The sequence below is a fragment of the Lissotriton vulgaris genome, chromosome 6 (genome assembly GCF_964263255.1).
Source record: "Lissotriton vulgaris chromosome 6, aLisVul1.2, whole genome shotgun sequence".
Taxonomy (NCBI): domain Eukaryota; kingdom Metazoa; phylum Chordata; class Amphibia; order Caudata; family Salamandridae; genus Lissotriton; species Lissotriton vulgaris.
The window spans coordinates 741778071-741800785 of record NC_141694.1 but is presented as its reverse complement, the minus strand read 5'-3'; positions in this window follow the sequence as shown (position 1 = coordinate 741800785).

Genomic DNA, 22715 nt, shown 5'->3' with positions numbered 1-22715 from the left:
TCCACACTAACTGGGATGCGTTTTAGGCAACATCCAGAGGATTCATCATTGATTATGTTGCGGTTAAGAAGAAACAACGCATGAAGGACTCTGCTTCTTTATTCGCCTCCATAAAATTTCTTGAGCATGAATACTTTTCTTCTAACAATGATGATACACTTAAGAAGCTAGTCCAGGCTAAATTGTGTTTTAATAGAAAATCCACGGAGGAAGCTTCTGGGGTCTTACTCAAAGTTACTTCTATATTTTATGGTGGTCGCAACAGAGCTGGTAAATTGCTTGCAAACTATTTGAAGGTAAAATCCCCAAGATCTAAAATTATTGACATCATAGATGAGAGTGATGCCAATCATTTCAAGGATGGTGAAATACTTAACTGCTTTTCAGATTTTCATGAGACATTATACACCCCTGAATCATCTCCTTCTGATGCGGCACTGGACTCTTTTTTGAAGCCTTGCCTCCTCATCCCTCTTCCTCTCCTGATTGTTCTATATTAGCCCTTGCCCAATTACCTGGCCCAGACGGTTTTGCCGTAGAGTTCTAGTCTTGCTTTTCACAGATTCTTGTTCCTCACCTTTTATCTCTTTTTCAATGTTTTATTTCACACAAGGAGGCTTGTGGTTCATTTCTTGAAGCCATCATGATCTGTTTAATTCCAAAGAAAGATAACAATCCTTCTTCTTGTGCTAATTATCGCCCTATTTCTTTAATCAATTTAGACTGCAAGATCTATGCGAAGGTTCTTGCCCTTTGCATTAATAAGGTTATTCCTGACTTGAACGGCTATGAACAGACAGGGGTTTTCCAAGGTAAAACGCTTGCGGATAATTCTAGAACCTTTTTAAATATCATTCATCTACTCTCAAAAATTTCCTCTCCTGCTGTGGCCATCACCCTAGATGCGGGGAAAGCTTTTGACTGCATCCATTGGCTGTTTATGATGCATGCACTCAAGTGGCATGGTTTTGGTTCTGGTATTTTATCCATTATTTAACTGTTATATTCCTCCCCAACTACATCGGTTTTGTTATTGGACTACAATCTTCCTACTTTTCTCTTCAACGAGGCACCCGCCAAGGATGTCCTCTCTCTTCTTTGCTTTTTATTTTATCTCTTGAGCCCCTACTTCATTCCCTTAGACAGTCTTCTGCTGTTTGGGGTTTCACACATAAGTCAATTGAAATTAAGTTCACTGTGTATGCAGATGATATTTTGTTGTACCACTCTAACCACTCTACTTCCATTACCGCCTTCACAGATATGTTTTCTTCTTATGCTATCCTGTCTGGATATAAATTAAATTTCTCTAAATCCGAAGTTCTTCCGTTAAATAAATACTGTCTAAAAAATGTGTTTGATGGGACAGACTTTAAATGGAACACTAATTTCATTACATGCCTGGGAATAAAATATTACTCCTCAAATTGCTAGTACAGTTAACTTAACCTGGATGAAGTTCTATTGAAGGGATCTGGCATGGCAGAGAAATGGTCTCCTCTATTCCTTTGTTGGTGGGATAGGCTAGATACCTCTAAAATGATGATGCTTCCAGATATTACCTTTTATTTGTCCATGCTACCAGTTCGACTCTCTTTAAAAAATATTAAACTCCAAATGTTATTATAAGTAAATTCCTATGGAATAATCGTAAGCCTGTATATCGTTGTCTGCTTTGTCGGCGCCGAAAGATAGGTTGGGGGTAAACTTTCCCAACTTCCGGCAATACCACTCCTCCTTTTTAATTCGTCAGGCTTTGGCATACCTTTATCCTTCAGATGATCCCCCTATTTCGGTATGGTTCATACTGGAGGAATTTGCTATTCATCCTCTTCCCTTCTCTTCATTAGCTAATTTTACTCACTCCCATTGCTCATTTAAATCCCCAACTATTTCACAACTTATATCGACCCTTTATCCGGTCATCACAAAATCTCTTTCTCCTCTACAGATATTTCTAGACTCCACTATATGGCATAGTAAATTTATTAAAATTTCTAATCACACCATCCTTTGGAAGGATTGGGTTGCCAAAGGGATAATCCAGGTAACACACCAAGGGCCCGATGTAGGTAATCCCAGATTACCGATTCTTAAATACTGAATCATACTGATTCGGTATTTAAGAACTGGCAATCGGGATGTAGGTAATTTTACACAATTAATTACTGAATCGGTATGATTCGGTAAATAATGGATCAGTATTTACCGTTTCTGTAATTGCCACTGATTCCTATGGGCCTTGAGGCCCATAGGAATCAATGTGATTCGGTAAAAATACCAAATTTGCAAGGCGGACAGGGTGTCACATTGACACCCTGTTGCACCCCTGATTCTTGCTTGTGTGCCATGTGGCATACATACATGCCCCTTGGGCATGTATGTGTGCCACTTGGCACAGGTGTACATGCACAGATGTGCATGTACACAGGAATTCGTTATTTACCATGACATAGTATGTCATGGTAAATACCAAATTTTTAAGGGCCGGTGGCACTGTTTTCAGTGCCACCTACATCACAAATTTGAGATTCAGTAAATTTACCGATTCGGTAATTTACAGAATCGGTATATTTCGGATTCTGTAAATATACTGAATCGGGAAATGTAAGGCCCCCTACATCTCAATCACCAAATACCGGTCGGTAACGGCCAAAATCAGCCATTACCGACCGTATTTGGTGACCTACATCTGGCCCCTAATGCATAATACGCAATTTATATCTTTTCAGGAATTTCAATCTAAATTTGGCTTACCCGCTAATTCCCTCACCAAGTTTGTATCTTTAAAACTAATTTTAACTAACAGTTTTCTCTTATCTCCGAAACTCCCTCTTTTTCATCAAGCCCCTTGTTAACACCATTACCTGTTTCTCTCTTGGTTTAAGCCTTACACATAGGAAACAGACTTACAACACATGCTTTCCACATGTACTTGGGATTCCATTTGGACTAAATTATATCACACCTCTTTTAAAGCTAGCCCCACTCAGATTCTTTATTATTTTTACCAGAGATTGTTTTAACCCCATTGTCTGTCTCCAAAGTTAGTTCTTGCCTATCCCTCAACTGTTGGTCCAGTAAGAATACCCCTGGCATATACCTGCACTCTTTCTTCCTTTGCCATTATATTTCCATCTTCTAGACAAAAGTATGTAAACCAATCTCCTCTATTTGTTCCACTAATTTCCCCTTTGAGATCTACTCCATCTTTCTGGGTGGTAATTCCATTCAGTGGCTGGGTGATTGTAAATTGGGTTCTTTTGTGGATTTGTTAAATGCCATTGCTTTTCAAGTTATTACATCCAATTGGAAAGACTCCTCCAAAGTTTCTTTTTTCGCTTGGTGGAATCTTTTATGTCACCATCATATGCTAGATAGAGCCTCTGCAACTACTTCGAAAAGAATTTTCGGTCTCCACTGACTAATCACCTATCCACCTATGCATTACGTACCAATGATAGTAGCTTTGCATTTCAGCCACCCTGAGTATTGTGTTTAACATTTTTTATTTTGTTGATATTTAAATAGTGTATATTGTTTTTTCGGATCTATATTTATAATTATTTTGTTTATTGACGTTAAGTCTAATTTGATTATCTGATTAAGATATTGACTCTCTTTCTTTTCTCTCTCTTTCTTTTTTCTTCTTCTCTCGCTCTTCTTTTTTTGTTCCTTTTTTTCTCTTTTCTTTCTTCCCTTATAAAAGGAAAAAAAGCTAATCTATTATGGTACATACTTGCTTACTCTTGTTTTAGTATTGGCTTTTGCCATGGATGTTGTACTATTTAACAGGTTTCTTTTCTTTTTTGTACATTTATTAGTGTTATCTTATGTACTGCTCATCTGATTTTTTATGATAATTCTGTACCTTGCTCTTTAATTGCTTAAATAAAACTCTTTAAACTGAAAAAAAACATTGTGCGGAAAAATACAAAACAACACTTGATATATCAAATGGATTTTTCTGCCAAAATATATCGCCTGAGAGCAAGTATTTTACCTCATTCTCAGTGTTAGGGTCCCCACAACAATTTTATTGTCTCCTCCAGGGGTATGAGACCAGCCCAGAGTTATTTTCAGAAAGAGTAACGGAGTTACTACAAAAGTTTGATAAGGAAGCATTGTCCTATGTGGATGATATTTATCTGAAGGACTATGACTTAAAAAGGCACTTGACCAGAGTGAGCACCATCATTATGGGATTCGCCACTGGGGACTACAAATTTGACTTTAATAAATCAAAAATAGCCCACCTCGGTATCCTGTTTTTAGTTTACAAGCTTTCAAGTGAAGGGAAAAGCCTGGCAGCTAACTTTTTAGAAAAGTGTGGGGTGCTCCAACCTCCAAAATCATTAAAAAATGTACAATCAATACTGTGATTCCTAAATTTTGGCAGAACATACATTTTGGATTACACAGAAAGAGTAAAACCTTTATAAGACATAATTAAGCCTGACTTTTCAGTCAGACAATGGACACAGGAACACACAAACATCCTACGTTTTCTACAGGAAGACATGATAGCTTCAAAACACTTACAGACAAGTGTAAACATACACAATTAGTGATCCGTTTAATAGCGGGTGAATGGGGTACACTTACTTAACCTTCAATGAAGGCGAAACAGTAGCAATTGCTTACAAATCACACCTGTACACAAACGCAGAAATGTGTTTCACTTCAACAGAAAAAAATCCTGACAGCAATTCAGACAGCTTCACCTACATTACCTCCCTCATACTACACAGTAACGAGCCTTTAAGATTGAACCTTACCTAGTTCTAGTCCTGGGTGCAGAAGGAGGGTTTTCCCTAAACAATAGCGTTCTATAACTTCCTCACGAGACTCATACAGCATGAATTGATTTTCATGAGGGTTCTTGGAAACCAGGCAGGGGCTGCATACCACCTTCATAATATCTACGTAAAAGGTTCATCTCATACGTCGTCCTCAAAGCCAACAATGACTAATACAAGCAACAACGGACAAAGGAACCCTAGATACTTCAGTGTATAAATACTGCACATCTTGCTAGGGTTAAACAGAGGTAACCAAGACATCCGGGCTAAAACACTGACCAGAGACGCTTGGGTTCCTGTATTCAGATGCTCTAGCTGACAGTGGTCCGACACCTCCCTTGCAGGGTGCCAAACTCGAGATCAGGACCGGGTCCCACACTCTTTCAATTCAGGTAATGGGGTTAGACTAAAACCTAGGGGTTCTTGGCTTCACACGTCCTCACATGCTAGGTACACATAGGTACATCTAGATAGGTATTGTAGGAGTATGCACGCTTGTGTTATTATGCATTTTATATGCATGTATGTCTTTATGATTATTGCAAGCTGGTAGAGCTGTACTATCCTTTTATATTCATTGTACTGCTATACACCAGAAGGACAACCGTGCAATAAATTCTCATTGTAAGCGCACCAAACTGTTTCTTCTGTGTAACTCTCTGAGAACGAATAAGTGGGCATGAGTGACTACGCGAAAAGTAGTGTATTGTTTCCACGGACCTGAGGGATGACAGTTGTCATGGTCCAAGGTTGCCAGAAACTATTTGCCCCCCAATAAGAGGAGAATCTAATGGCACTATGAGCTAGCTAATGCAAACAGGCTAACATATGTGGTGGGGGTGCTCAGAGTTGGTCTTCCACCAATCCTGCAGTTTATGTTATCCAAACATGCAGGTCCTGCATGGGTAATATAGGAAGTGCACAACACTTTAGGATCAACTTATTGGCATCTGTAGACTTCTTGTGGGTCTCCTGAACAGCTTGTGTGAAGTCATGGAAGATTTACAGCATCAATCCCTGATATTGTAAGGGCCCCTTTTATCTGGACAGCTGTAGGGTGGTGTTGTCATCCTGCAAATTCAGAAGGAGGATGATAAGAGGCCTCAGCCAAGCTCCCGGTAGAGGGGGCCCCAGGTACTTGTGGGCTCTCTCAGCAATGAATACCTCCAAGAAGTGAGACTTCCCAAAGAGCCCAGGGAGTAGGGTCTTGAAGATGATATCTGGTCAACCCATGTTTGTGATTTCCGCTACTCCTAAGATATGGATGTTGTTGTGGCACAATCTCACCTCCAAATATACATTTTTGGCCATAAGCCATGGCAAGCTGCTTCACCTTCTTGACTTTCCTGTAGTGTTGGTAGTCACATCATCCTCAATATCCCAGATGTGATGTTCTGCATCCTCCAGCCTCGCATACTGTTTGTCCAATTTCTGTGTGAGTTGGTGCAGTCTAGTGAACATGAAATCTATTTTTGTGGCAATGGATTGGCAGCTAGAGTTAAATTCCAGCAGTATGGCATACTGAGTCACTTAGTGCACCATCTTGGGTGTCCAACAGCATGGGTGTCTTTTTCAACGTATTTCAAGGATCGAAATGTAGCCTGCTCTCTTTACAGTCTCCCATCTCCATATTGAAGAATGACTGGGGGGATGCAATCATCCAGGCTCAATAGCAAAGAGGGTTCACAGGTAAATACACCTATGTACTCTGCAGTCTCCCAACAAAACTGAAGCTATCAGGCACAAGGCTCATGCAGAACTGTTTTATAATTTAAAGAAGGGACTGCAGTGCCAGTGACACAGTTGGAAGCAAGATGGTGAACACAATATGGAGCCCACCAGTGTAGAATCCAATCTGCACCCATGTCTGATTGGAAAAAAACTCACTGTTCGCAATGCTAGGACTACTGACCTGTCACACAAGGCTGGCTTCAGCCCACTGCTTCCCATGGGTGAGCAGGCATGCCTTGCCGCAAGCACTCGATCTCTGGTGGACTGCGGTCCAGCTCTCAACACCACACATGTGAAAAACTGGTTGCAGGTGCTGGAATCCGGTCTTTAATACCCCATCATGGCAAGGGATTCACTGCATTGGCCTCAGGCTCCCGGGCAGCTCCTGTCACTGCCAGGCCAACTGACCTTGCTGCTGTATCTTTCAGGTACCTGGGGATTGGCAAAAGCACCAGACAAAACCACTCTGCAGTAGAACCAGTCAATGCCGGCCTCCCCACAAGTCACTCCGACCACTCCCGACACTGGTGGATGTCAGGGGAGAGCACCTACTGCAAGATTAAAAGCAGGTTTGGTTGAGGAGCTCTGAGCTAGGCACCTATCTTGGCTGACAGTAGGGGAACGCTCCTTAGGGGTGACTTACCAGGATTACCATGGAATGTTTAGGGCAGGCTAAAGCTTTATTTTGCCAGGTCAAAATGGCAGTTTAAAATTGCACTGCTGGCTACAGTGGTGGGCCTCAAACATGTTTTAAAAAGCAACTTTAGTGGGTGGCATATTGAGTGTTGCAGTCTCAATAGTATACAGGTGGGTAAAGTTACCAACAAGGGATTTACTTGGAAACAAAAGTTCAATGTGTACTTATTATTAATCAATGATGCTTATGAATAACATCTCAAATGAATTAAATATTATTTACTTTCTATAGAATCATTCAAAGTAAAAGAAATCAATCTAAAATGCAGATGTATATATTTAAGTTTGTATTGAATTTAGATCAAGTAGTAACAGCGATTCGAAACATGAATCTCATAGTACAAAGACAACGTTTGTTATAATAACTTTTGAAGATTTTTTAACATATATCATTGTACTTGTTGCCCACTTTCTTGCATACAGTTAAAGACTGTTTTACAAAACACAAGTCCCTTAGAAGGTGTTAGCAATTTCTAAAAGAAAGTTGGGTTGTGATTCGACATTTCAGTCTCAATTGTTGCTCATCTGGGAGAGACCATCTTCAGGACTCAATCTTTGAATTAAGATGAAGAACCTCCTATGAGGCCAACAAATTGGTATTTGTTTGGGACAGAGCTGTAAAGTACAAGCCATGTGAAAATTAAAAAAAATTAAAAGTAATCCATACGAATTGTGGAAATAGAACAAACTTAGTAAATTTCAGCAATATTTAGATGCTCAGGGCAGATATTAGTACTTCTTCAGCAAATGTATGAAATGTTTAACGTGGTGAAAAATCACCAGGATATCTTTTGGGCAAATACGTCTCCAAATGAAGCGTTTCTCTCAGCTTCTCTCTCATAATATTACTGGCTTGTGGATGCTGCCGCAAGAAAGTGGACAACAAGTACATTGATATATGATAAAAAAGCTTGTAAAAATATTGCAGCAAACATTGTCTTTGTACAATGAGATTTATATTTTTAACCCCTGTTACTATTTGATCTAATTTCAATACAAACATGTAAAACTATAAACACCTGCACTTTAGATTGATTTCTTTTTATGCGAAATATTCTACAGAAAGTAAATATTATGTAATTAATTTGAGATGTTATTCATCAGCATCATTGATAAGTACACTTGAAATGTTGCTTCAAAGTAAAACCCTTTTTGGCATTTTTACGATCTGTAAACATTTACCCAAACCCACAAGGGAATATTGTGCTGCCCTTTTTTGTAGAAGCAATCACAATATTAGCATTTAATTTACAGGCTCTAGGTACATGGGGGACCACTTTACATTGGACTTACAAGTAAATAAATGTGCTAATTAGGTGTGGGCAAATTTCTACCATGTTTTAAGGTAATAACACAAGCACTTTAGAATGGGATAACAGTTGTAAAGTGTTCCTTAAGCCAACAAAAATGAATTCATCAAAACATGAAGAGTAAAGGCAAAATGTTTGGGGCAATGCTACACCAAGATTCTCAGGTCTTTACTTATTGATTTTGTGTGTGCACCTGGGAATTCAAAAGAGATGTATGACATTACAATGCATGCTTTTACCATGCATGCTTTTACATCGCAACTTTTACAACGCATGCCTTTACAGCGCATAGTGTTGAGGGGTGCTGGATAGTGAATAGTTTAATTTACTATTCCAAATCCAGTCCCCGTGGATAGTAGGGAAGGTGAGAGATCTCCGCAAATACAACTGCAGGGTCTACACAACTAGGGTTCACCGAGAGGGCAATAGAGGGGGTACACTCTTGGCCTAGCTAGCACTACAAGACCTCGATTTGAAACCTGTCACATATATTAGGGATCATACTGGACGGCTCCAAACCTCCAAACTTGCAATCCTACGAGTCTTCTACACATATTACTCGGATAAATCCCAACGACAGGGAGACTCCCAAGCAACGGACAGATTCTTCCACATCCTGACCCTCCCCCAAGTCTCACCGGAAGATAAGAAACAAGAACAAAAGTTAGGTCCAACGGAGGTGAAAAAAGCGATAAGAGCATTGGCCAGAAACAAAGCCCCAGGGATGGACGGATTCCCCCTCGAGTACTATAGCACCTTCTCGCTTCCCCTCATCCTGCGACTGGTCGCCATGTATCATTTCGTGAACCTGCCGTTAGTTCCACCACGCTCATTCTTTAAAGAACTAGACAGTCTCCTCACGGAGCTGGTGTGGTGTGGGGGACGGCGACAAGTTGCATTATCCACACTTTACCTACCCTCAACGGAGGAAGGACTGGGAGCGCCGGCCTTTGAAGTGTACTTCCTGGCAGCTCAACTCCAGTGGCTGTCATATTGGACAGCAGGGCGACACGTGGGAGAGACCATCACCACCAACGGCCCTATACCACAACCAGCAATCCACCGAATGCTGCTCCCAGGTACCAAACCTATACGTACCCGACCCGGGACACGTACTATACACCAGGGTCATTACAGGTCTGGACTGAGTTATCAGTTACAGAGGTGGAATCACTCTTTGTAGAGGGGCAGTTAAAAACATATGACCAGATGATGGAGCAATATGATCTTCCACCCGAGCACTTCCTACTCCACAGGCAACTGATAGAGAGCAGTCATAAATACTGGAATCCTAATGCAGGGGAACCCACGCCACCCCAAGTAATACACACAATCCTTCACATGGGGGTGTGAAGGACTGGGTTCTGATAAGACCCAGCGGTGCCAGGGATAACACCTAAAACCTTCATGGGTAACCTGTTCTGGCGTACAAATGACAGAGACACGGGACACTTCCTTCGGCGTCAAAGATTCGAGGTTTATTACTGCAGGGAACACAGAAGTCACAAGAAGTACAACAGGTGTAGGTTCGAGGAGACTGCTTCGAATTTCTACTGTGAGTCGCTCCTTTTATACAGTTTTTCCTCATAGGTTAACATGGTACACAAAGGTTTACAACTTGGTTCCCATCATATAGACCATAAGGGGTTGCTTTCATGTATTCAAGGCCCGGAACATAAGTACGGAAACGTTTGGTGGTTCCCAACTGTAAAAACCCATCTTCCCACCATTAGTACATTCCAATCAGCAGTAAACAGATCGAAGAAGGAACAGAAACAGGTGCAGAGGAAGACAGAAACAGTGGGGAGATCGGAAAGGGTGTAAAAGGGGGTGGTATCGGGAAACACGAGCTGCAGGCATCAAAGGGACGTGCCTAATGAGATGCACGACTAAGACAATAGTGCAGCACGGCAAGATGAGCCTCGAGCGGGGCCATCTGCCTTACAGTGTCATCCCCCTCATCATAAAGACACTTTCAAAGGAAACGTGTCTTCCGCAAAAGTCTTGGGAGTCCCAGGGTCGCGAAGCGGAGAGCGTCCGTTCGCTGGCTATTTGAGGGCAAGAAACAAAATGGATGCCGCATCTAAGATGGAACCCGTGGGCTCGGATGTAAAAACCCACGAAACAAACGAACGGTTTAGGCTAGTACAGCGAAAACGCGTACACCCACTAAACTCGTCATTTGCGGTTCATAGATACCAGACTCGACCATATTCGTGCGAGTCCAAAAACACCACTTACGATCGTCACGGAACCTCAGACGCTCCTTTTGCCCTCATGTAGGCAAGCACTAGTCGGAATCATACTCGATGTTCATCAGACCATCCAGATGCTGCTGTAACATAATTCTATCCATCAGAGCTCCTTTGATAACAGGCGGCTGTCTTATACATGTCGTAGCACAGAGGCCACATAAGGCAGGACCACACTGCACACAAAGGCAACACGTGAACAGGAATGCTACAACAGCCCCGATGATCATCAGAATTTTCCAACCCCAAGTCGACATTAGGCCCCAAAACCACCCAAGTAGCGTCCAATCCCCTACGTCCACGTGTATGGACTCGGAGATCTTATGCAACTTCGAAATGGCTTGATAGACAGTCGGAGCGTTATCTGGAATGAAAATACAGCAGCTCGAATGGATCACCTTACATACTCCACCTCGATCTGCTAAAACAACGTCTAAAACCATACGGTTTTGTAACGTCATAAGCCTATCCGCCTGAAGTTCTGCTGTAATGTTACCAAGGGCACTGGCAGTGATATTAGCTGTCGATTCCACCACTCGGGTCAACTGTCTTAGGTTCCTACTATTGACCATAGGTCCCCAAAACGGAAAGAAACCCTTGAAAAAGTCTCCTGCCTCTTGACCGGCAGTGTCCTCTTCGCTAATCACGCCCCTCACAATTCGAGTCTTGTGGTAATCGGAGGCGACTGTAAAAGTCGGTGGCAACAAATTTGCAATGTAACACGTGCCCGCAAAGTCAGAGGGCAACCACGTGTACGCACGATCATGACAAACAAAGTACGTACCCTTGGCAGTCAGAAACACAGGGGAAAAGAGCATCTGTAAGACATACGTCTCGGAGCAAGCACTCTCTCCAAGATGTGCTCTCGGGCTTCGGCCACGACCTTTTAGACAGAAATTACCAAGGTGGGGTACGATCCATATTGGAGACGAGCTTTTAAGCTGTCTTTCACCCACGAGCGCACTATACTCAGCCTCACTCAGATCCCTATAGGCTCGCACCTCTTCCTCTGGGATGAGCGACGGCTCATAGATATCCCTATCTAAGTCAGCGATCGCTATAGCTAAAGGCTTGTGGTACGGACCGGGACCAAAGTGCGGAGGACGTGGCTCTCGATTGGGGTAGGAATCTAGTGCACTTCGAAACATTGTTTGGAATGCTCGAGCTGAACCCTGGGAACTATAAGGAAGGACCAAGTACGGAATTCCCTTATCGGTGGTATGTGGCATCAACCCACACACCCAACAATTGGTAGTGTTAACCACCAACTGATGTTGATGAAGGAGCTGAATAAAGGAATTGTTCATAAATTCCGCACGTCTAACCTGCTCGTGTTGGGGTAAGATGTGGAAGGAATGAGGAGAAACAGTGGAGGTAGTTTTAGGTTCAGGAGAAGGGGTAGGTGAGGCAGAAGGCAAGAACGTCAATATCAGATAATACACCCCACCCACCAATAGTGAAGAAACAGTTAGGAACAGAAGGAACACTTGAAACATGAAGCATTTGGTACGAGTAATTTGCTGCAACTTGAATCTTTGCGCCTGAGCTTTTTCCAAATCCACTAGCTTAGAGAACGGCATCCTCTAAAACCGTACGCAACGTCTCTTGACGCACTTCGTTCTGTGTAGCAGTAGTCAATCCCCAGGAGTTCCCAGGAACCGACGGCCTTCGACCGAGTGTCAAGACCTACTAACCAGAAGGAAGTACACGCGCGGCCCTACGGTTCACCCGGATGCAGGGTGTTCTATTTACAAATGTATACAAAATTTCCTAGCTGTGGAAGCAAAACACATATATGGAAACAAACTCACAATATTTACAGAAAACCAAATTCATACGAGTGTGTTCGGACTGAATGGTATCAATGGGGTAATGTGGATGTCAAAAAGGGGGAAAGCAAAGCTTTTTTATTTGTCCTTGGGATTGGATCGCAGAAAGTATTGGCTTCTCCCGGGACGTGTCTGTTCATCAAACAACTGATCCGATGGTGGGACAGAGTTCTGCTGATCAGTCAATTGTTCAGATCTTGAGTTTTTCGATGGTAAGGGTTCAACAATGTCGTTCTGCTGCACTGAGGGCTCTCCAACAGGCTGAGCGTCGCTGAAAGGGACGAAGGTCTGGGCAGTTTCCGTCTCCGATGAAGCAATGCCTTTCCTCACCCACGAGTCTGCTGATAAAGGTATAGGTACCTTTTTGGTGTGAGTGGCGTGCACCCAATGTTTACGTCCTTCCAAACGAACAGCAGTCCTCGTGGCGAGTAACACCTAGTAGGGTCCAGTAAAGCGGGGTTCAAGATTTCGTTTTCTTCCGAAATTGCGGGTTACCACCCAGTCTCCGGGCTGGAGCTGGTGGCCTGGACCCTCCGTCTGCGTCGGCAGTGCTTCAAAGACCTGTTGGTGAATTAACCTCAGTTTAGCAGTCAGATCATGCAGATAATCGATCAACATTGGGTATTCAAGATCAGAAAACACACTCGGTCTAGGGACCCCCCAAACATTCGCAGGACGGCCGAACACTATTTCGTAGGGACTGAGCCCTACTCGGGAGTGTACAGTCGCCCTAGTTGACAGAAGAGCTAGAGGCAAAGCATCAGGCCACGAAAGACCAGTCGTAGCCTGAATCTTCGCCAGCTTCAATTTGAGCGTGCCATTGGATCCTTCAACCAAACCCGCTGACTGATGATGATTGGCGCTATGGAATTTTTGAGTAATTCCCAGGCCCTTACACACATTCTTCATCACACTCCCCACAAACTCCCTTCCGTTATCAGACCATACAATCCGTGGCATTCCATACCGAGGAAAGTATTCCTTCAGTAGGATTTTCGCAGTGGACAAAGCAGTGTTATCTTTGAGAGGGTAGGCTTCAATCCATCGGGAGAATGCGCAAACCACAACTAAAATGTACTTCAGGTTATTGCATCGCTCCATATGGATGAAATCTAGCTGAATTACTTCAAAGGGACACGAAGGGGGAGCAAAATGGCCAGGAGGTGTAGGGGTTCCTTTTCCAGGGTTGTACATCGTACATATCATACAATTCTTAACCAATCTCTCAGCACATTTAGTAATACCGTCATTCTTCCATACCGGGGACAACAACTTGCAGATACCTTTCGCACTAATATGTGCCAAGCCGTGTGCCATCGTCACAACGGCTAGTACATACGCATCTGGCAGCATCCATCTCTTATGCTCCGACAAATCAATCCAACAACCATTCGCATCCAACTTTCCCGTACTCTCTTTCCACTTCGTCTTTTCAGTCTCGGTGGCCTCGTTCTGAATCGCTTTCACACTCTCGATAGTGTCCTCACACATACCAGTCTCTGTAGGCCACCTTACCGAACTCGTCACATACATTCTCGTGCTAAGGTTCCGGGCAGTCTCCTTAGCAGTCTCATCTGCAAACGCATTCCCACGACCAACATCATCGGTCACCTTTCGGTGCGCACTACATTTAACAATCGCCACCTGCTCAGGCAAAGTAAGTGCATCCAAAAGATCATTTACAAGCTGTCCATGCTGAATCTTAGTGCCATGCGACGTCATAAAACCTCTCTCTCGCCACAATCGTCCAAAACTATGTGCGACGCCAAAAGCATATTGGCTGTCGGTAAACACATTCACCCGTTTCCCTTTCGACAACACACACGCTCTAGTCAAAGCAATCAGCTCTGCCGCCTGGGCAGAATTCTGATTCAATCTCGCAGCTTCCACAACCGTACTCAATGTCACTACAGCATACGCGGTCGTTACATCACCATTCGGCAACTTAAAACACGACCCATCCACATACAAAGTCCCATTGGGATTTTCCAAAGGAGTATTTTTCAGGTCCACACAACCCTTTGTTTCCTCTTCAGTTCGTAAGTAGCAATCATGAGGTGCTACTTCATCTGATTCCATACTGATTGGCAACAAAGTCGCCGGGTTCAGGACATTACAGCGTTTTATTTGAATGTGACTTGCCAAAAGCGTCAACTCATAACCAGACAACCTTGCACTCGTCAAGTGCTGAGTTTTCGTACGATTCAAGAGAGTGTCAACTGCATGCGGAACCATCACCGTAAGCATATTATCCATGACCAATCCTGCAGACTGTCGAATGGACACCGCAGCTGCCACTGTTGCCCTCAGACAACTCGGCAATGCTCTTGCTACTGGGTCCAAGGTCGAGGAAAAATATGCACATGGACGCTGCTTACCGCCGAATTGTTGCGTCAAAACACTCAACGCACAACCTTCCCTTTCGTGAACGTATAGTGTAAACGGCTTACTATAGTCAGGGGTACCTAACACAGGAGCCGAACACAACGCGTCACGCAGTTCAGAAAAACTTTTCTGACATTCTTCCGTCCATGGCAAAGGAGTTGGAACATCCTTGCATGTAAGAGCCACCAATGGTTTCGCTAGCAATGAAAAATTTGGAATCCATTGCCTGCAGTATGACGTGATACCTAAAAAGGCACGCACATCTCTCTGAGTTGTTGGCACAGTCATTCGGGCAATCGCTGCAATTCTCTCTGGGGTCAACCTTCTTCCCTCCTTTGACAATAAGTGACCTAGATAGGTTACTTCTTGACAACAATATTGTAATTTAGAAGGTGACACCTTGTGATGTAAGTCACAGAGATGTTGCAACAACGACACCGTAGCAATTCTGCAAATGTCCTGAGTGTCTGCAGCCACCAATAAGTCATCGACATATTGGATTAAGGCCGCACCGGCCGGCAACACAAATGCATCAAGTTGACTCTTCAAGGCTTGACTGTATATCGATGGACTTTCACAGTAGCCCTGAGGAGCACGTTTAAACCTGAAGCTACGGCCACCAAGAGAGAAACCGAAAAGGTCTCTACTTTCCTCAGCAATCGGAATGCTGAAAAACGCATTTTTCAGATCACTCACTGAGAACCAAGCTGCAGAGGCTGGAATCAGAGTTAGTAGAGCCGTGATGTCAGGCACCACAGGGAACTGAGGAATCACAATTTTATTCACTTCCCGTAAATCGATAACAAAATGATAGACAGGGGGTTTTGATGGATCTGTGCGTTTCAAAATGGGCAGTACAGGGCTATTGCACACGTTTCCCTGAGTCTCCTCAATAACGTCTTTCTCAATCAAATCGTAGATGATAGCTAACAGTGCCCGTTCACCATCAAGGGAGATACGATACTGGGGAATACGTGGCAAACGCACATTAGATTTCAAGTGATCAACATAAGGGGAGATGTCAAGCAGGCCCACGTCATTGGGACCTGTCGCCCACAAAGATGCAGGAAGAGAACTCAATTCCGGTGGAAGCTTATCGAGAGACAAGTACATTGGAGAGATAACTCTCTCACCCAAAGTAAGCTTTACTCCCGCAGGAGAACAATACAAAGTCGCATACAGACGTTTTAGCAAATCCAGGCCCAAAAGTGGTCAAAATCAAAGGAGCTTTCAGCTCACGAGGCCCAATTGTAAGGGGCAAAGGGCACGAAACCGGATTGCTAACAGGGGCGCCAGAGAATCCAACGGAAACATTTGTTAAGCCAGACAAAGGTGCGCCAGGGAGTTTCGAATGCATGATGGAACTTTTCGCTGCACCAGTGTCCAACAGAAAAGGCTCAACGACGCCCGAGGTGGCAACTGCGACGTAAGGCCCTCTCTGATCAACCGGAACTGATACTACTCTCTCTCTTTGTCCATGGCTGTCCTAGTAATTACCATTGTCGATATTATGATCAACGTAATAATCGTCTACATTGTACTGAGCAGATCTGCTTTGTGATGATCCACGCTGATCAAAACAATTGTTAGAATCGGAAGAATTATTGGAACGATCAGTCTGAACACCGCGACCTCTACCACGTGATGCTTGTTGGGGGCCGCTATGACCTCCTCTAGATGAATTACCGCTGTTTCGATCGCGCAAGACTGGACAATCGAATTTCAGATGACCCTCGTTCCTACAATAGACACACTGATTGTACCCCAATGAAGATCTGTCAAAAGAGGAGTCATTTCGAGATTGCGATCTATTCGACTGAGACTGTGATCTATTCCGCTGTTGCGAATCATTCTGATTTGAACGTGGAGGATACGCTTGCTGCAACAGCACTTTCGTTTTGAGCTCTTTCGTCTTTTTATCAGCACGTTCATTCTCTTCTTTCTCTCTGTTCTTATAATACTGTGCCGTAGCCAATATTTGAGCAGAAGTAGAAACAGCCCAAGCACTTTCTGAATTATGCAATTTGTTGCTTAAGTCAGGCAGCAAATTTGAGACAAACTTATCCACAAACAATCGCTGACCTCCCTCAGTACCCATATCCTGACCACTATGATCGATGAATGCCTCCTCAAATCTCGTAAAGAAATCAGAGACACTTTCGTCCTTCTTTTGCTTGCAAGCGGACAGTTTGTCCCAATTTACCTTCATGGCTGGCATAAGCGTTTTCATAAGAGTGATAATTCTCTGAGGTAAGGCTGTAATTAACTGTTCAGGTTTAGCCCCACCAATTTGCAAGGCATCCGCCGCTATAAGAGCAGCCCAATCACCACCTAATTCATTTGCATGGTTTTCCTGACGAATCTTTGCCCATACCGGTTGCGGTACGACATTACCAAACAGCATATCAATGTCGGCAAGGTTCATAACCGTAGCATCCACAAGCTGCGACAATTCTTTATAGTACCCTGCAGGATTTTTGCGAGGGTCAGGCAAAGATTGTTTTACCTGCAAAACTTCTGATCGTTTCCACGGGAGGTGTATCCACACCCTCTGGAACTATGGCGGAATAATGGGATTAGCATTAGGATCGCCAGGCATATACACCGGTGGAACCTCACGCATGGGATACTGACCGGGCGCTCCTAACGGTCCCTCAATGTCTTCTACGAACAATGCTCGAGGCATTATAGAGGGACGAAAATATAGCAACTGCTTGACAGCACGTCGAACATTGCTACCCACTACCATTCCGCTCGAAAACTGAAGCTGGAGGTCAGTTAGAGCAGACATCGTTTCTGCAGATGCATCAACTGATATTTGGTCTCGCAAAACCTTGCACATTTCCTCAAAAACGTATCTTTGCGTCGGTACATTGAATTGACAAAACGTATTCAACACTGCACATGGAGGATTTCTAATGGGGCATTTCATCCAAGCCATCGCCATATTATACAGTGCGGCACGTTCCCGATTACCGGGAAGCTGACTTCGCCTTTGAGGACCGTCCGAATCAGCGGACTCAAGAATAGGTCCAAGAGAATTAAAAAAGTTAGCAGCAACAGAGGGAGTACGACGTCGGGCAGATGGAGAAGGATAACATAAAGGATTAACAAGAGAAGTGTCGGAATCAGAATGAACAGCAGGAGTAAGTAGAACAGGAGCAGCAGCAGGAGCAGGAGTATGAGGAAGTACAAGCGGAGGAGCAGTAGGAACAGAAGTAGGCAAGGGAGCAGGAACAGTCGGAAGAACGGGTACAGGTTGAGGAACAGGTTGGGGAACAGGTACAGGAGCAGGTACAGGGGGAACCACAGGAGCTGCGGTACCCTGAGCGTACGGAGGTGGTGACTTCATGAGATAAGACATTAAAGGGTCCTCTGTACCTTCCTCCTTTTTATCCGTATCCGCCGGTAAAGCGGGATAGCACTTATCTATAGACATACGCTGTAATCTATCGAAAACTTCCTTTTCCTTTTCCTCCTTATCTCGCTGAAACTGCTCTGCTTTTCTTACCGTGGTAACAACTCCATCTCTCTGATTACGTTTAATCTGTCTGATTTCTGTCTGTTTGGCTTCTTTACGCCACAACCGAAAGGAATCAAACATGGCCGGCCTTGATTTTTTCTTAAACAGTTTGGCTTCAAGATTATCTTGAATCGGGGTCTCAAAGCTACCATGAGGTGGCCAACTAAGGGCACCATCATTTTTAGTATAGCATACCCAACACTCATTGAATGTAATCGGACCTAACCCGTGCTTGCTATACAGCTCATAATTTGGAGTTCCAATCGGAGGTATCGGACGCGAGTCCTCCAATCGGGAATCCGCACCACAACGACCAAAACAACTGAACAAAGTACTACAGCCAGGCATCTTGCACACTAACCGAGTTTCACAAACTTCAAGGGTTATAGGATTAACAATGTCCCTGCAAAGAGCAAAAACCCTCGGGTTTTTGGCGACTGCAGACGTCAAATATCACAACAAAGAACCAAGTACTAAGAACCACAAATGCAATGGAACCATGCAACAACTAAGCACCCACAACTAAGGACTCTGGGAGCGACCCACAAATACTTGACTCAAAGATCGATGGCGTCACCAGGAAGGCCCGTCTATCGTCTCGCTGTACCAAGGTCTACGCCAGGCGCCAAAACAGGTCTACAGTCAGGGCAGCAGTCCGTCGCAGCCCTCAGGAGGCAGGGATCTTCGCGGGAAAAGTCGTCGGGCCACTTGTTTCGACAACTGGATCGATGAAGCGGGGTGCACCTTCCCTCGGAGATTTCACACGAAGCTCCTCACGATCGTCGGGCTTGGACCGGTACCACTGATGCAGCCCTACGTTGGGCGCCAACTGAAGGACTGGGTTCTGCTAAGACCCAGCGGTGCCAGGGATAACACCTAAAACCTTCGTGGGTAACCTGTTCCGGCGTACAAATGACAGAGACACGGGACACTTCCTTCGGCGTCAAAGATTCGAGGTTTATTACTGCAGGGAACACAGAAGTCACAAGAAGTACAACAGGTGTAGGTTCGAGGAGACTGCTTCGAATTGCTACTGTGAGTCGCTCCTTTTATACAGTTTTTCCTCATAGGTTAACATGGTACACAAAGGTTTACAACTTGGTTCCCATCATAAAGACCATAAGGGGTTGCTTTCATGTATTCAAGGCCCGGAACATAAATACGGAAACGTTTGGTGGTTCCCAACTGTAAAAACCCATCTTCCCACCATTAGTACATTCCAATCAGCAGTAAACAGATCGAAGAAGGAACAGAAACAGGTGCAGAGGAAGACAGAAACAGTGGGGAGATCGGAAAGGGTGTAAAAGGGGGTGGTATCGGGAAACACGAGCTGCAGGCATCAAAGGGACGTGCCTAATGAGATGCACGACTAAGACAATAGTGCGGCACGGCAAGATGAGCCTCGAGCGGGGCCATCTGCCTTACAGTGTCATCCCCCTCATCATAAAGACACTTTCAAAGGAAACGTGTCTTCCGCAAAAGTCTTGGGAGTCCCAGGGTCGCGAAGGGGACAGCGTCCGTTCGCTGGCTACTTGAGGGCAAGAAACAAAATGGATGCCGCATCTAAGATGGAACCCGTGGGCTCGGATGTAAAAACCCACGAAACAAACGAACGGTTTAGGCTAGTACAGCGAAAACGCGTACACCCACTAAACTCGTCATTTGCGGTTCATAGATACCAGACTCGACCATATTCGTGCGAGTCCAAAAACACCACTTACGATCGTCACGGAACCTCAGGTGGGGTGCCATCTGGTAACCTCGCTGTACAAAGCAGTGCGTACACTGATCCTTCCGTCCCTCCAACCCCTGCGCCAGAAGTGGGAGACGGACATAGGCAGAGTGGTCCACGACAGAGAATGGAGCATGGCCCTTGAACACCCCAAAAAGGTCTCTAGGAACGCACAATTTCGTAACATACAATTTAATGTCCTCCACAGAGCCTATCTCACGCCACACCGCCTACATCGCTTCTTTCCAGATACACACTTTGCCTGCCCCTGCTGTCAAACCCCGGAAGCAGATTTTAAACACATGTTCTGGGACTGTCCCACACTCCAAGGGTTCTGGAATACAGTCCATAGGAGGTGACTGCCATCACAACTATGTCTACATGGGAGGCATGAGCACTCGGAATCTTCCGCAGGCGTAAAACCTAGAAAGTGCAGTATCGTTTCCTATCACTGGCCATTCTCCTGGCAAAGAGGGGAATAGCCGTGCACTGGAGGGCCCCCGTGGGACCACCGGAGGCAGCCTGGATTGGCGCAATCCGGAAATGGGGTAAGGCGGTTGCGGAGATACTTCGTGAGGAGGAGGTGAAGGGTCACCGCAAATACCCTATTTACCCAGACTGGGCCCAGTTAATGTATGAATTCACACGGGTAACAAATCCACCAGAGTCACAGACGGCCTCGCAATTCCGGACCCAGACGGCCGCTCTGACCCCTATATCTCACTGACACAGTCACGAAGCTTCCCAGGCACCACAGAGCCCTACAACCCATGACTCCTGCTATCCAGCGCACGCGGCGGTCTCCCCGCACGATACGGCGCTCAACACTCTCAGACAAACACAACCCCCACCCCAGCACAAGCAAATCACCTCCCCTCTCCCCCGAGTCCCCCCCACCCCACCAGGTTAACCCCAACGGTTAAAATAGTTAGAAGTTTAGACGGGAGAAGACATCCCCCCTATCAATAGATTATTGGGAAGACCTATAGACACGTACGTCCTGACGACACATGCAGTCACGCATCATACCGACCTCGTCGGCACTCTTTAGGATGACTGAGTAAAATATTGACGCGCCACAGGGTCATTACAACACCATACATAATCGGTCATTCACCATGGACAGTCTCTGCTCGCCTTAAGGGCAAGTCACGGACCCCCCCCGGGACCTATTGATGACTATTAGCGAATTGAAAAATTCGGATTAACCGATCGACCCATGAATACTGTATGAGGAAAGCTATTCGGCGTGTACTGATATTGTATACCTCCGGACATGAACAAATGTACTGCATAATTACTGTCATGTTGATTGTAAACTGCAAACTAAAACCCAATAAACAAATTTAAACAAAAAAAAGAGTATATGGTGCTGGGAGTTTTTCATTATGAACTCCAAAGCACCATAATGGCTACAATGAAAACTGGGTAGATTGGTATCAAACTTCTCAGCACATTAAACGCACAATGAAGCCAGTGTGGGATTTAATGTAAAATGCACAACAGAGGGCATCTTAGAGATGCCCCCTGAAACCCGACCAACTTGTAATGACCTAACTGAGTGGGTGCTTAGGCTTCCACCACCAGACATGTTTCTGGACCCCTGGGTTGAGAGCTGCTGCTCTCTGGGGCCTGAAACAATGCACATCCTGGGACGAGGTTCCCAACCTCCTCCCCAAGGATGGGGAGGGTTCACGAAGGAGAAGCTTTAAAGGCAAGCTGCCTTTGTGAGCCTCACCAGACCATTTGCTGCTTTCAGCAACTGGTGACCACTGGTTCTACCCCCTTTTTTGTGCGGGAGAACTGGCGGGAAAAACAAGTGAGGAAGCAAGGTGTGCCCACCTTTGCCAACCCCGCCCCTATGGTGGGTGAGGAGAGGTGAATCACAACCTCGAATCCCTCCCATCTTGATGTTGGGGGACCCAGCCAACTAGGGACATGCATCTGCTCCCTTCCCACTGGCGAATGGCAGAATAGGGATATACCCACCCCAGGGAAGAGACCCATTGGTCCCTGCCCTTTACCTACCTGTAACGCTCCTAAGTCTAGTATTTAGGGGGCACCCTGAACCTTCCTTCCTTAGATCCAGCCTGACAAGAAAAGAAGATAAGAAGAAGGACCGAAGAGCTGTGCAGAGCTAACAAGAGGATACGCCCACTGACTTGGCCCTAGCCCTACATGCCTGTCTCCCCTCAAACCTGCTCCTGCGAAAACCCGGTGTGTCCTGCAGCCAGCAACCTCAAAAACCTAGGAGGACCTGCCTGCCTTCACTTCAAAGGCTGAAATCTCCTGTGAACACCGGACTTGTTCAAACTGCAGCTTCTAGTGCCAGTCAGAGACCGCAAATCCAGCCCAATCTGCACCCGCCGAACCCGGCCTGAGCTTGAGTGGAAAAACACCCCAAGGAGGTCACCCCGGCGATGCTGACCAAAGATCGGGTGACCCCTGACCTGCC